Source organism: Bufo bufo, chromosome 3, assembly GCF_905171765.1.
Source record: "Bufo bufo chromosome 3, aBufBuf1.1, whole genome shotgun sequence".
Lineage (NCBI taxonomy): Eukaryota > Metazoa > Chordata > Amphibia > Anura > Bufonidae > Bufo > Bufo bufo.
The window spans coordinates 577,605,306-577,617,337 of record NC_053391.1 but is presented as its reverse complement, the minus strand read 5'-3'; the positions used below and the strand labels follow the sequence as shown (position 1 = coordinate 577,617,337).

The following is a 12,032-nucleotide window of genomic DNA, read 5'->3' as shown; positions in this document are numbered from 1 at the left end:
AAATCTTGAAATTTTTTTGAAAATTTCCAAAACCCACTTTTTAAAGGACCAGTTTACGTCTGAAGTCACTTTGTGAGGCTTACATGATAGAAACCACCCAAAAATGACCCAATTTTAGAAACTACTACACTTGAGGTATTCAAAACTGATTTTACAAACTTTATTAACCCTTTAGGTGTTCCATAAGAATTAATAGACAATGGAGATAACATTTCAGAATTTCACTTTTTTGGCAGATTTTCCATTTTAACCATTTTTTTTCGCTAACAAAGCAAGGGTTAACAGCCAAACAAAACTCAATATTTATTGCCCCGATTCTGTAGTTTACATAAACACCCCATAATGTGGTCATAAACTGCTGTACGGGCACACGGCAGGGCGCAGAAGGAAAGTAACGCCATATGGTTTTTGGAGGGCAGATTTCACTGGGAAAATTTTAAGCTGCCATGTCACATTTGAAGACTCCCTTGATGCACCCCTAAAGTAGAAACTCCAAAAAAGTTACCCCATTTTTGAAATTACGGGATAAGGTGGCAGTTTTGTTGGTACTATTTTAGGGTATATATGATTTTTGGTTGCTCTATATTTGGTTGCTCTGAAAGTAGACACCCTAAGGTATTCGCTGATGGGCATAGTGAGTTCATAGAACTTTTTATTTTTTGTCACAAGTTAGCGGAAAATGATGATTTTTTATTTTTTTTTCTTACAAAGTCTCATATTCCACTAACTTGTGACAAAAAATAAAAACTTCCATGAACTCACTATGCCCATCAGCGAATACCTTGGGGTGTCTTCTTTCCAAAATGGGGTCACTTGTGGGGTAGTTATACTGGCATTCTAGGGGCCCAAATGTGTGGTAAGGAGTTTGAAATCAAATTCTGTAAAAAATGACCAGTGAAATCCGAAAGGTGCTCTTTGGAATATGGGCCCCTTTGCCCACCTAGGCTGCAAAAAAAGTCTCACACATCTGGTATCTCCGTATTCAGGAGAAGTTGGGCAATGTGTTTTGGGGTGTCATTTTACATATACCCATGCTGGGTGAGATAAATATCTTGGTCAAATGCCAACTTTGTATAAAAAAATGGGAAAAGTTGTCTTTTGCCAAGATATTTCTCTCACCCAGCATGGGTATATGTAAAATGACACCCCAAAACACATTCCCCAACTTCTCCTGAGTACGGAGATACCAGATGTGTGACACTTTTTTGCAGCCTAGATGCGCAAAGGGGCCCACATTCCTTTTATGAGGGCATTTTTAGACATTTGGATCCCAGACTTCTTCTCACGCTTTAGGGCCCCTAGAATGCCAGGGCAGTATAAATACCCCACATGTGACCCCATTTTGGAAAGAAGACACCCCAAGGTATTCAATGAGGGGCATGGCGAGTTCATAGAAATTTTTTTTTTTTGGCACAAGTTAGCGGAAATTGATTTTATTTATTTTTTTCTCACAAAGTCTCCCTTTCCGCTAACTTGGGACAAAAATTTCAATCTTTCATGGACTCAATATGCCCCTCACAGAATACCTGGGGGTGTCTTCTTTCCGAAATGGGGTCACATGTGGGGTATTTATACTGCCCTGGCATTCTAGGGGCCCTAAAGCGTGAGAAGAAGTCTGGAATATAAATGTCTAAAAATTTTTACGCATTTGGATTCCGTGAGGGGTATGGCGAGTTCATGTGAGATTTTATTTTTTGACACAAGTTAGTGGAATATGAGACTTTGTAAGAAAAAAAAAATAATTTCCGCTAACTTGGGCCAAAAAAATGTCTGAATGGAGCCTTACAGAGGGGTGATCAATGACAGGGGGGTGATCAGGGAGTCTATATGGGGTGATCACCCCCTGTCATTGATCATCCCCCTATAAAGCTCCATTCAGATGTCCGTATGTGTTTTGCGGATCCGATCCATGTATCCGTGGATCCGTAAAAATCAAACGGACATCTGAATGCAGCCTGACAGGGGGTGATCAATGACAGGGGGGGGGGGGTAATCAATGACAGGGGGGGGTAATCAATGACAGGGGGGGGGTAATCAATGACGGGGGGGGGGGGGGGGGGGGTAAATCAATGACAGGGGGGGGGTAAATCAATGACAGGGGGGGGGGTAAATCAATGACAGGGGGGGGGGTAAATCAATGACAGGGGGGGGGGTAAATCAATGACAGGGGGGGGGTAAATCAATGACAGGGGGGGGGGTAATCAATGACAGGGGGGGGTAATCAATGACAGGGGGGGTAATCAATGACAGGGGGGGTAATCAATGACAGGGGGGGTAATCAATGACAGGGGGGGTAATCAATGACAGGGGGGGTAATCACCACAGTCATTGATCACGCCCCTGTAAGGCTTTATTCAGACGTCCGTATGCGTTTTGCGGATCCGATCCATCTATCAGTGGATCCGTAAAAATCATGCGGACATCTGAATGGATCTTACAGGGGGGTAATCAATGACAGGGGGGTGATCAGGGAGTCTATATGGGGTGATCACCACAGTCATTGATCACGCCCCTGTAAGGCTCCATTCAGATGTCTGTATGCGTTTTGCGGATCCGATCCATCTATCAGTGGATCCGTAAAAATCATGCGGACATCTGAATGGAGCTTTACAGGGGGGTGATCAATGACAGGGGGGTAATCAATGACAGGGGGGTAATCAGGGAGTCTATATGGGGTGATCAGGGGTGATCAAGGGTGAATAAGGGGTTAATAAGTGACAGGGGGGGGGGGGGGGGGGTGTAGTGTAGTGGTGCTTGGTGCAACATATTACTGAGCTGCCTGTGTCCTCTGGTGGTCGATCCAAACAAAGGGGTCCACCAGAGGACCAGGTAGCAGGTATATTAGACGCTGTTATCAAAACAGGGAAAGCAGTTTTGGCCTCAGAACTGGCAGAGGAGCCATCTTGAGAAGGTCCTCACATAGTAAGTGTTTAAACAGCCATAACTAAGGGAAAAACTCAAGGAAAACAGTGGTATGTGAAGAAACTAAAGATTGCTTTATGCATAATGCTGCAGCAGTAACACATGCTAAAATTGATTTTTATGATGAAAACATGACAGTTACCCTTTAAGCCAGTTTTATGTTTTTTTTTCCCTATGGTGTTTTCTATGCGGAAAAAATGACCTATGCTCTTCATTCTCTGGGTAAGTATGATTACAACGATACCACATATGTGTAGGTTTTCGTTGTGTTTTAAGACTGAAAAGATAAACTTTGAAAAATACAAAAAAAAAATGTGTGTATATATATATATATATATATATATATATATATATATATATATATATATATATATATATATATACACACACACACACACATATACATACACACACACACACACACACACACGCGAGAAACTCGAAAAATTAGAATATCGTGCAAAAGTCCATTTATTTCAGTAATGCAAATTAAAAAGGAATCGCATTAATGCGGCTTAAAATTAGAATTTTGTGAAAAAGGTTCAATATTCTAGGCTCAAAGTGTCACACTCTAGTCAGCTAATTAATCCATATCCCCTGAGCAAAGGGTACCTCAAAATTGCGAATTTGGGGTTTCATAAGCTATAAACCATAATCATCCAAACTATAACAAATAAAGGCTTGAAATCTCTCGCTTTGCATGTAATGAGTATCTCATACAGTCCTGATCAAAAGTTTAAGACCACATCAAAAATGGCAAAAAAATCATATGGCTGGATCTTAACAAGGTTCCAAGTAGAACTTCAACATGCAACAAGAAGAAATGAGAGTGAGAAAACATTTTTCGAGCATTCAATTAATTGAAAATAACGATTAAACTGAAACAGGCTGTTTTTCAGCTGATCCAAATTTTAGGACCACATGCCTTTAAAAAGGCCAAATCTGTGCAAAGATGTGGATTCATTGTCATTTTCTGTCAGGTAGTCACACGTTGTGATGGCAAAGGCAAACCCCTCCCCCCCCCCCCTTTTTGAACGTGGTCGGGTTGTTGAACTGCATTAGTAGGGTCTCTCACAGCGCGCCATCTCTGCTGAGGTGGGACGCAGTAAGACAGTCATTTGGAATTTCTTAAATGATCCTGAGGGTTAAGGAACAAAAAAAAGTCAAGTGGAAGACCCAAAATAATTTCATCAGCACTGAGCCGGAGGATCCAATTGGCTGTCCGTCAAGACACTGGACGATCCTCAAACCCAAATTAAGGCCCTTACTGGTGCTGACTGCAGCCCCATAACCATCAGACTGCATCTGAGACTGAAGGGCTTCAAAAACAAAAAACGTCTTCAAAGACCTCGTCTCCTTGAACACCACAGAACTGCTCGTTTAGACTTTGCAAGAGAGCACCAAACATGGGACATTCAAAAAGGTGGAAGAAAGTTTTATTCTCTGAGAATTTTTTTTACCTTGATGGTTTCCAACGTTACTGGCATGACAAGAAGATCCCACCTGAGAGGTTTTCTACGCGCCACAGTGGAGGGGGCGCCATAATGGTCTGTGGTGCTTTTTCCTTCAGTGGAACAATGGAGCTTCAGGAAGTGCAGGGGCGTCAAACGGCCGCTGGCTATGTCCAGATGTTGCAGAGAGCATTCTTTATGACCGAGGGCCCTCGTCTGTGTGGTAATGACTGGGTTTTTCAACAGGACAATGCTACAGTACACAATGCCCGCAGGACAAGGGACTTCTTCCAGGAGAATAACATCACTCTTTTGGCCCATCCTGCGCGTTCCCCTGATCTAAATCCAATTGAGAATCTTTGGGGATGGATGGCAAGGGAAGTTTACAAAAATGGACAACAGTTCCAGACAGTAGATGGCCTTCGTGCGGCCGTCTTCACCACTTGGAGAAATGTTCCCACTCGCCTCATGGAAACGCTTGCATCAAGCATGCCGAAACAAATTTTTGAAGTGATAAACAATAACGGCGGAGCTACTCATTACCGAGTTCACGTTTGGAAGTTGGATTTCTGTTTTGGGGGGGGGGGGGGCAGAGGTCTAGTTTTTTTTTTGGAGGTGTGGTCATAACCTTTTGATCAGCTGAAAAACAGCCTGTTTCAGTTTATTCGTTGTTTTCATTAAATTAAATGCTCAAAAAATGTTTTGTCTCACTCCCATTTCTTCTTGTTGCATGTTGAAGCTCTACTTGGAACCTTGTTAAGATCCAGCCATGCTAAATATGATTTTTAGCCATTTTTCAAGTGGTCTTAAACTTTTGATCAGGACTGTATGTTAGTTACACCTTTTAAGTTGGATTACTGAAATAAATTAACTTTGCACAATGTTCTAATTTTTCGAGAGTTCAGGGCAGCACACCTTGTAACAAGTACTGGGTGCCAGCGATGTCAACACTCTACCACTGTGTCGAATCCAGAATAAATAAATACACCGCAGCACATTGTGCTGTGATTATTATATATATATACACACATATATATACACATATACATACATATACACACACACATACACACTGCTCAAAAAAATAAAGGGAACACAAAAATAACACATCCTAGATCTGAATTAAATATTCTTCTGAAATACTTTGTTCTTTACATAGTTGAATGTGCCGACAACAAAATCACACAAAAATAAAAAAATGGAAATCAAATTTTTCAACCCATGGAGGTCTGGATTTGGAGTCACACTCAAAATTAAAGTGGAAAAAAACACTACAGGCTGATCCAACTTTGATGTAATGTCCTTAAAACAAGTCAAATTGAGGCTCAGTAGTGTGTGTGGCCTCCACGTGCCTGTATGACCTCCCGACAACGCCTGTGCATGCTCCAGATGAGGTGGCGGACAGTCTCCTGAGGGATCTCCTCCCAGACCTGGACTAAAGCATCTGCCAACTCCTGGACAGTCTGTGGTGCAACGTGACGTTGGTGGATAGAGGGAGACATGATGTCCCAGATGTGCTCAATTGGATTCAGGTCTGGGGAAGGGGCGGGCCAGTCCACAGCATCAATGCCTTCGTCTTGCAGGAACTGCTGACACACTCCAGCCACATGAGGTCTAGCATTGTCTTGCATTAGGAGGAACCCAGGGCCAACCGCACCAGCATATGGTCTCACAAGGGGTCTGAGGATCTCATCTCGGTACCTAATGGCAGTCAGGCTACCTCTGGCGAGCACATGGAGGGCTGTGCGGCCCTCCAAAGAAATGCCACCCACACCATTACTGACCCAATGCCAAACCGGTCATGCTGGAGGATGTTGCAGGCAGCAGAACGTTCTCCGCGGCGTCTCCAGACTCCCACATCTGTCACATGTGCTCAGTGTGAACCTGCTTTCATCTGTGAAGAGCACAGGGCGCCAGTGGCGAATTTGCCAATCTTGGTGTTCTCTGGCAAATGCCAAACGTCCTGCACGGTGTTGGGCTGTAAGCACAACCCCAACCTGTGGACGTCGGGCCCTCATATCACCCTCATGGAGTCTGTTTCTGACCGTTTGAGCAGACACATGCACATTTGAGGCCTGCTGGAGGTCATTTTGCAGGGCTCTGGCAGTGCTCCTCCTTGCACAAAGGCGGAGGTAGCAGTCCTGCTGCTGGGTTGTTGCCCTCCTCCGGCCTCCTCCACGTCTCCTGATGTACTGGCCTGTCTCCTGGTAGCGCCTCCATGCTCTGGACACTACGCTGACAGACACAGCAAACCTTCTTGCCACAGCTCGCATTGATGTGCCATCCTGGATAAGCTGCACTACCTGAGCCACTTGTGTGGGTTGTAGACTCCGTCTCATGCTACCACTAGAGTGAAAGCACCGCAAGCATTCAAAAGTGACCAAAACATCAGCCAGGAAGCATAGGAATTGAGAAGTGGTCTGTGGTTACCGCCTGCAGAACCACTCCTTTATTGGGGGTGTCTTGCTAATTGCCTATAATTTCCACCTGTTGTCTATCCCATTTGCACAACAGCATGTGAAATTGATTGTCACTCAGTGTTGCTTCCTAAGTGGACAGTTTGATTTCACAGAAGTGTGATTGACTTGGAGTTACATTGTGTTGTTTAAGTGTTCCCTTTATTTTTTTGAGCAGTGTATTTTGGAGTGTGTGACTTTTGGATCACATTTTATTAAATTCTTTGGGGTAAGAGAAGAGATGAAAAAATGGTGAAGTGGCGATTTTGATACTTTTTTTCAATTACACCATTCCCTATATGGGATAAATATTTTTATAGAATGGACAGTTTTGGATACGGTGATGCCCATGATGTTAAAAAAATTTTTGTTAATGTTTTACATTTTTTTAAACTAGGGAAAGGGGGCTATTAAAACTTTTATATTTTAATATATTTAACAAAAAAAAAACTTTTATAGCCCCTCTAAGAGGCTACAAAATACAGTGCTCAGATTGATGAGAACTTCCACTGTATTCCCATTTAATGACAGTATAAGTTGATTTTGCAGATATCCTGCCCAACATAGGAACTGCAGTTCTAATACGCTGAGTCTCTTCAGAGAGACTCAGCGTATTAGAATGACCGACATCCCTGATCGCCTATTTAGATGTCGTGGTCGCACTTGCTCACGGCATCTAAAGGCTTAAATGACTGCGATCGGCATTATTGCCAGTCGCGGACATTATCCGCGGGCCTCTACTGTTTGAAACGACGATTTTCGTACCATAGACGTAAATTATTTGCAAGTAATGTAAAATCATTAGATCATTACATCCACGGACTGCTTAAAGTGGTCAGTTCATGAAGACAACTCTTAGGGCATATGCACATCATAGAGGGGGCTTCCTGTCTCTGTAGGAGTGGCTTCCACTCTGGCACACTAGAGCCATCCCTGTATGATATGCATGACGATTCATCTGAATGACAACCATGTAATACTACATTTCTTCTGCAGGGCAAATGCATGGCTGAACATGGCTAATTGCCAAAAAGTTTCGGGACCTATGGCAAGTCTTTTTTTGTTAGAAGTATCCCTTAAAGGGGTTGTCTCACTTCAGCAAATGACATTTCTCATGTGGTGATTATTAGTGTTGATCACGAATATTTTTTATCAGTACACATGATCCCTCACTGCTTCTAGCTTGTGGGCCAATAAGAAGGCTGCAATATACTTGACTTTAGGAGTAGTAGTGTTTGCGAATTTTGCTCTATATTCGTTTTTTTTTTGAATATTCGCTATATTGCTATATATTCTTTTTTTAAAATATTACGAATATTCGAAAAAACTAAGTTATAGCAATATAGAGAATATAGTTTACAGAACCGTATTTCAGCGGGTCAGGCTACAATCACTAAATAGCGAGCTAAACCCTTTTGATCTAGAACAAATTAACAGGTTGTGGGTAGCTTATTTCATTTGGTTTAAAACTTAACATTTAATTATGTCAATCATAAAAAGATAGGCCCTTAAATAGACACTTAAGAAAAGAATATATCTGTAACCACTGGTTACACTAGTCTCCTGAAAAAATAGACGGAGACGGGAAGGAACCATAAACAGGGATAGCGTAAGGAATAGATAGGGTGAAGGGTACGTGAGTACCAAGACAGAGGGACACACTGCTGGGACTATACCCTAGATGTCCCTAATCTGTCTAAGTCACACCACTATCTAATGCAAAATACCTGCATTCGCCCTCCCTAATGATGGACTGCCCAGCTTGGCCCGATAGACAGAATAGATGGTCCTGTGATGAAATGAATTGCTCTATCGAGTATGGGCACAAAAGTTGGCAAAAAGGACGTAGTGATTCGATTCCAGGTAGGATGGCAATGCCGTTGTAAGGGATCGCAGAACCTGGTCAATATAAACCACAAACAGATGGTAATAATCAGAATAGATAGTGTCCCGACGCGTTTCCTCAGTGATGTCTGATTCATCAGGGGACAAAATTATATATAAGAGGCTCCCTGATATAAGGGTACCTCTTCCAACCAAAGCACGTGACACAGGATGGTATCTAGTTCAAAGTCTTGAGTCCTGTGTAGACCCCGACTATATACCAACCACCATCCGGTTATATGTCACAATCCGGATAGTGAGTCAAGAGCAATCCTGTGTCACTTAATCACAGCGGTTATAAAGATACATAGACTGCTGTGACTTAAATCCAAGTATAGTGAATACACCACATATAAGATTACATATAAATCACAATGAGTCAAGGTGTCAATTTCGTTTGCAGTGTAACAGATCCATGCTAGTTGTAACCCCCAGCATAGGTTAGTGATCTGTACAGTGCTAAATACGAGCCATACTCCAATGTAGGAGTGAGTTGGTGGAGGTGGGTTTCCTAAAAGTGCTTGTTTGTAGCGTGTCTTCCTTGTCTCTTGAGATCAATATATCAAGAAAGGGTAGGGTGTCCTTCTCAAAGACTGAAGTAAATCTCATGTTGATGTCATTCACGTTTAGATTTTTAACGAAATCACAGAAATCTTGCTCTCCCCCTTTCCAGACAACAAAGACATCGTCAATAAACCTTGCCCAAGTAACGATGCATGGGGTGTGTATGTTGGGAGTGTCACCAAAGACCAATGTCCTCTCCCACCAGCCCAGGAACAAATTAGCATACGACGGGGCACATGAACTCCCCGTCGTATGCTAATTTGTTCCTGGGCTGGTGGGAGAGGACATTGGTCTTTGGGTGGTTGGTATATAGTCGGGGTCTACACAGGACTCAAGACTTTGAACTAGATACCATCCTGTGTCACGTGCTTTGGTTGGAAGAGGTACCCTTATATCAGGGAGCCTCTTATATATAATTTTGTCCCCTGATGAATCAGACATCACTGAGGAAACGCGTCGGGACACTGTATCTATTCTGATTATTACCATCTGTTTGTGGTTGATATTGACCAGGTTCTGCGATCCCTTACAACGGCATTGCCATCCTACCTGGAATCCAATCACTACGTCCTTTTTGCCAACTTTTGTGCCCATACCCGATAGACAGAATAGATGGTCCTGTGATGAAATGAATTGCTCTATCGGGCCAAGCTGGGCAGTCCATCATTAGGGAGGGCGAATGCAGGTATTTTGCATTAGATAGTGGTGTGACTTAGACAGATTAGGGACATCTAGGGTATAGTCCCAGCAGTGTGTCCCTCTGTCTTGGTACTCACGTACCCTTCACCCTATCTATTCCTTACGCTATCCCTGTTTATGGTTCCTTCCCGTCTCAGTCTATTTTTTCAGGAGACTAGTGTAACCAGTGGTTACAGATATATTCTTTTCTTAAGTGTCTATTTAAGGGCCTATCTTTTTATGATTGACATAATTAAATGTTAAGTTTTAAACCAAATGAAATAAGCTACCCACAACCTGTTAATTTGCAATATAGAGAATATTCGAAAAAAATCGAATAGAGCAATTTAGCTAATATAGTGCTATAATCTTCTTTGTCTAATAGTTGTAAGTTGAAAAATTCGCAATAAAAATTTGAATCCGAAAATTCGCATATTACACAATCATTACCTTTCCGATTTTTCGAGTAAAAAAAAAAAAAAAAAAAAAAAGAATTATAGAATTCGCGAATATTCGACGAATATTCTACAAAATATTTGCGAAATATCGCGAATTTGAATATGACCCCTGCCGCTCATCACTAGCGATTATCCCAAGGGCTATATTTTGATTGCCAATGTATGCAAATATACCTAAATATTTTCAGTACTCTGTTAATGCAGTCTGACATGTGCTGCCACATAATAATGCATCTAAGACCCTGTGAATAGTGTTACTTTACATAGGAAATAAAAGGACAAGAGCCAGTCATGGAAATCTCAGGATAGACTGGTACATCCACTTGTCAGTGTGTGTATAACTGGCGTTTCAGATCATGAACCCTGCTTCTGGATTCCTAACATTTTTGGAAGAGACATCTTGGCAGACAACAGAATGATAAGTAAAGTATTCCTGGACTTTCCACTGAGCTGTGAACGAACAACAAAAAGACAGGCTGATCAGCTCTTCCAATATGAAATCATATTTTTTTAACAAAATCTCCATACTGAAACTTAGCTCCTGGGCAGATGCTCCATAAATCAGAATAAAGTACACTGGCCATTCAGCATCAGTTCCTACTATTATCGCTTTACCAAGCAGATGCCTGGCATTGACTTAAGTCGCATTTAACACTGTGCTGACGAGCAGACAATTACGGGGAAGGAAGCGTTTGTTCCCTATAACTGCATGGTCCTCAGTGGAAATGAAGAACTGCATATACATAGAGCAATCACCTCCACTGTATAGGGACGAGCGATGGCTGCTGCCATCACGTGTCCTCCTATAAATTCACACTGGACAATCTGCTGCTTAGAAACGATGATTGAGGTGTCAACCGTTTTGCTCATTCATTGGGTGATCTGCGGCAACTTTAGAATGTTATCTTTCCCGATAATTGGCCAGACTATCAGGTCATGTAAGCCAGTCTTTAGGCTTTGTACACCTCAGAGCTGTGGCTTATGTTTTTAACAGACGACAGCACAGTCCCAGATGAGTAGTAGCAATTCTTAAAATTTTTAAGAAAATTGCCAAAACCCACATTTTAAGGACCAGTTCAGGTCTGAAGTCACTTTGTGGGGCTTACATAGTGGATACCCCCCATAAATGACCCCATTGTAGAAACTACACCCCTCAAGTTACTTAAAACTGATTTTACAAACTTTGTTAACCCTTTAGGTGTTCAACAAGAATTAAAGGAAAATTGAGATGAAACTTTTTTGGGCAGATTTTCCATTATAATCCATTAATATTTTTTAACACCTCGAGGGTTAACAGCCAAACAAAACTCAATATTTATTACCCAGATTCTGCGGTTTACAGAAACACCCCACATGTGGTCGTAAACTGATGTAAGGGCACACGGCAGGGCGCAGAAGAAAAGGAGAGCCATATGGTTTTTGGAAGGCAGTTTTTGCTTAACTGGTTTTTAGATGCCATGTCCCATTTTAAGCCCCCCTGATGCATCCTTACAGTAGAAACTCCCAAAAAGTGACCCCATTTTGGAAACTAGGGGATAAGGTGCCAGTTTAAGGCTACTTTCACACGAGCGTTCGGGTGTCCGCTCGTGCGCTCCGTTTGAAGGGGCTCACGAGCGGCC

General features: G+C 42.2%; 1 protein-coding gene across 1 annotated transcript in view; it reads right to left on the bottom strand.

Annotated features, from left to right (window-relative positions):
* The window catches only part of PIP4K2C (phosphatidylinositol-5-phosphate 4-kinase type 2 gamma), a 61,842-nt gene that overhangs the window by 38,648 nt on the left and 11,162 nt on the right, over positions 1 to 12,032 (bottom strand). The window lies entirely within an intron of this gene.